This window comes from Myotis lucifugus, unplaced genomic scaffold, assembly GCF_000147115.1.
Source record: "Myotis lucifugus unplaced genomic scaffold, Myoluc2.0 scaffold_11, whole genome shotgun sequence".
NCBI lineage: Eukaryota > Metazoa > Chordata > Mammalia > Chiroptera > Vespertilionidae > Myotis > Myotis lucifugus.
In genome coordinates this window covers 10,590,193-10,594,857 of record NW_005871059.1, presented here as the reverse complement: position 1 = coordinate 10,594,857, position 4,665 = coordinate 10,590,193, and positions in this window count along the sequence as shown.

The window sequence follows — 4,665 nt, the reverse complement described above, 5'->3', positions numbered from 1 at the left end:
AAGGAGAATAGAATCCACAGCGAATACGGTGCGTGGGTATAATTGTATAGCTCTGAGTTCATATGCTAAGATTTGAGGAATAGGACACATAATTAAACCGTGGTAGGAATATTTATCTTTTTAAAGCACTTACCCTGTGCTTATTAACAAATCTCGCCATAAGCATCAGAACAGAATCTCCAGACCTCACCTGTATTAGAGTTAGCACCACCCACCTTGTTTTCAGGCCCTTCCCGACATTGGTGCACCTCAGGAACCTCAAAATTCACACTCTAAAAACTATTTCAGTGAGAGCAAGTAGGGTTAGAAATTTGAAAGTTTTAGAGCAACATAACTGGTTACTCTTCCTGAATGAATTTAGATAGGACAGTTGCTTCTCGTTATAGCTTTAATTTTACAGCTTTAAATTGAGCAAATCAGCATTTGATTATGTCCAGTTTGGCCTTACAGGCGTGACATTTCCTATCTCCTCCTGTGCTACCCAAAAACACAAATTTCCTCAAAACGTGCTATTGCTTTCATTACGTGTGTGCATTTAATAAAAATGATATACTGGTTTATGCTCAAAATAAGCCATGCCTTGAATAGGACATTTTATTTAACTGGAATAGTCTTTAATTTCTGTTTTTTACTAATCACATGCACTTTTCTTTTACTCTGTTTTTCCCCCCTGCGATCTTTAGAACCAGATTACTTCTTGGTGAGCATATTTAAGGGATTAATTTTTTTTTCTCCACCCCTAGTAGTTTATTTCTTCTTCATGCTTCAGGAGGAAGACTTGCTAATAGATTTTTCCCCAATGCATAGAATCTAAAAGTTTCTTAAGGAAGAAATGCCAGGTACATATTTCTAAAGGTATTAGAAGATATTGACTACTACCATATAGTAAGCATAATTCAGTCAGTGTTCTTGCCCCAGAGTGAATTCTCATCTCAAGTACCCTCAAATACTTCTCTTTCTTCCAATTCACTAATGTCATGAAAGAGTAATCTGTCAGACCTACCTAATACTTCAATTCTAACCTGATTTTACCATATAACTCATTTAACATAATGATGAAAATTTTACTAATAAGAAGATCACATAAGTTGATAAATTGCCACCGTGGCAACATAGTTGTCGAATCCTAATAACCAGTGAAGGAATTTTTCTTAGCTAGTAACTTGCTTTTCAGTCCTGGAATTTGGAAAATTGATAAAATGTGAATAATTATTCGATTACTCATCAGATACTCATCAAATGCCTACTCATGGGCAGGTGTTATGTGGGAGGCAGCTTCTAAATGACTCCCAGTGGCCTTAGCTGGTTTGGCTCAGTGGATAGAGCATTAGCCTGTGGACTGAAGGGTCCTGGGTTTGATTCCAGTCAAGGGCACATGCCTGGGTTGCGGGCTTGATCCTCAGTATGGGACGTGCAGGAGGCAGCCGATCAATGATTCTCTCTCATCATTATGTTTCTAACTATCCCTCTCCCTTCCTCTCTAAAATCAATAAAAACATTAATCCTATATAATAAAAGGCTAATATGCAAATCGACCAAACGGTGGAATGACCAGTCGCTATGATGCATACTGACCACCAGAGGGCAGACACTCAATGCTCAGTTAGAACCCCTGAGCCAGGCTCACGGCTGGGGAGGGCAGCAGCCATGGCGGGAGTCTCTCCCGCCTCCACAGCAGCACTAAGAATGTCCAACTGCCGTGGGGAGCCGGCCTAAGGCATCATTCGGACATCCCCCGAGGGCATGAATTTTGTGCACCAGGCCTCTAGTATAAAATAAAGTAAAATGACTCCCAATGATGCCAACTTCCTGGTGTCCATGCCCTTGTGAGTCCTTCCCTTGTGGGTCGGACCTGCTTCTAATGCAGGAGAGCCAAAGTTTTCTGTAAAGGGCCAGGTAGCATATATTTTTGGCTTTGTGGGCCATATGGTCTCTCTTCCAATCACTCAACTATGCTGGTGTAGTTATATTAGCTGTGTTCCAATAAAACTTTATTTACAAAAATGAGTGGCAGGCAATTATGGCCTGCTGACCACATTTGCTGATCTCTGTTCTGACTAATCAAAAGTGATGTAATCACTTCTGAGACTATGCTACACAAAGACTCTGGCTTCCATCTTGCCTACCCTCTCTTGCTCTTTCACTTGCTCACTTGGCCAGATACCATTTGTGAGCTAACCTATGGAGAAACCTCCATGGGAGGGGAGCCTCCAGCCAACAGCCAGCAAGGAACTGAGGTCCTTGTTCCAAAAACCACTTTCATGAGCCTGGAAGTAGATCATTCTCCCATCTGGCTTTGGGATGACTTCAGCCCCAGCTGACATTTGGAGCATGAGAGATCCTGGTCAGGGGATCCAGTTAAGCCATGCCTGACTCCTGACAAAACTGAGATGATAATGTTTGTTTTTTGAAGCCACTAAGTTTTGGAACTATTTGTTACACAGCATTAGATTTGTTACATACAAGATAACCAATACCATTTTCTCCTCTTGGAAATATTAAATATTAAAGTTTCCAAAACATCCTACAAAATGAGACATGTTTAATTTTGTTCAATCAAGTCTTTCTCAAGCATATTGAACCACGGATCCTGTTTTTCCTGGGAAACACCTATTAATATCTTGTGGAGCTATTTGGAGAAATATAAAATGCTTGAATATGAAAAGAAATCATTCCATTTAAAGAAGTAGTGATTGTCAGCATTCCATTTCTCCCTGGGTTGAGAGTCAGCAAAGTTGATATCTTAGAGAATAAACATAATCCTGTGGGAATTTATCTCTGTCCATATCTACATTAATAATATCTATATATATATATATATATATATATATGATGTAGTGTACACCAGCAATGTTTGGCTCAGTAAGCCGTTAACATGAGAACTGGCTACATAAAATTCCCTTGTTTGGGCTCTTGGAGGGATTTCACATAACAACAGCTGGGCATCTGATGAAGCTAAGGGTTTGTTTTGATTTAATGTTGATTCAGAAGTAGGTATTCCCACATTGCCATGAGGTTTTCCTCTGAACCACACATTATTACACTATAGTTCAACAAAACACATCACTGCCTTGATTTACACATGAGGAAACGGAGGCTCAGAGACTAAATTACTTGTAAAGCTTTAATTGGGGGGAGGGAGGGAGTTAGAGCAGGGACACAAATTTGGTGCTGTCATACTCTCTTATAATATTTCTAAAATTGTTCCTAATATGGTATATGCATTTCCAATATATTCATCTTCAAAATGTGCTTCTATCTTATTGAAACGTAGTAAGAGTAGAGGCACTGCAAATGTTTGTGTTATGCTTGAAATCTTCTGGCTCTCCAATAAAATTTTCTCAGCTACTCCAGGCCCCATTGTTCTCTGCTTCTTGGAATTTATAGCAACAGATGGTTGCTTAGAAACATAGACATTTCTGATGCTTGAATCCCAGCTAGAATTTCACTGACAAGTGGTCAGTGAATTTGTGTTTTAATATCTTCGATAATGGACATAACCTCCTGAGATAGCTAAAGCTGCTGAAGTGGTTGTTTTCCCACTTAGATTGATCCAAAATCTGTTTCTCTAACATCATCCATTGTTTCTAATTTTGTCTTCTGGGGATTTACAAGCCATATGAAATTGATTATATATATAAAAAAGCCTTCAGATAATTGGTGTGTGTGTGTGTGTGTGTGTGTGTGTGTGTGTGTGTGAGAGAGAGAGAGAGAGAGAGAGAGAGAGAGAGAAGAGGTCCTATTTTTTTTTATTTTTTTATTTTTCGCTAAAAGTATTACAAAGGGTATTACATAAGTGTCCTTTTTTCCCCCCCGCCCTTGACGGGCCCCTGCCCTCCCTTACCCCCCAGTGTCTTATGTCCATTAGTTATGGTTATATGGATGCATACAAGTCCTTCGGTTGATCTCTTACTCCCCTCCCTCCTGTCCCCCAACCCTCCCTGGCCTTCCCACTGCAGTCCGTCAAACAGTTTGAGGCAGCTCTGCCACTGTATTTATTATTGTTCAAAAGTTTGTAATGGTCTTAATTATCCATAAAAGAGTGCGATCATGTGGTATTTTTCCTTCATTGACTGGCTTGTTTCACTTAGCATAATGCTCTCCAGTTCCATCCATGCTGTTGCAAATGGTAAGAGTTCCTTCTTTTTAACAGCAGCATAGTATTCCATCGTGTAGATGTACCACAGTTTTCTAATCCATTCATCTACTGATGGGCACTTAGGCTGTTTCCAGATCTTAGCTATGGTGAATTGTGCTGCTATGAACATCTGGGTGCATATATCCTTTCTGATTGGTGTTTCTGGTTTCTTGGGATATATTCCTAGAAGTGGGATCACAGGGTCAAATGGGAGTTCCATTTCCAATTTTTTGAGGAACCTCCATACTGCCTTCCATAGTGGCTGCACCAGTCTGCATTCCCACCAGCAGTGCACAAGTGTTCCTTTTTCTCCACATCCTCTCCAGCACTTGTTGTTTGTTGATTTGTTGATGATGGCCATTTCTGACAGGTGTGAGATGGTATCTCATTGTTTGTTTTGATTTGCATCTCTCGGATGATTAGTGACTTTGAGCATGTTTTCATATGTCTCTTGGCTTTTCTGAATGTCCTTCTTTTGAAAAGGTGTCTATTTTAGATCCTTTGCCCCATTTTTTGATTGGAATTGT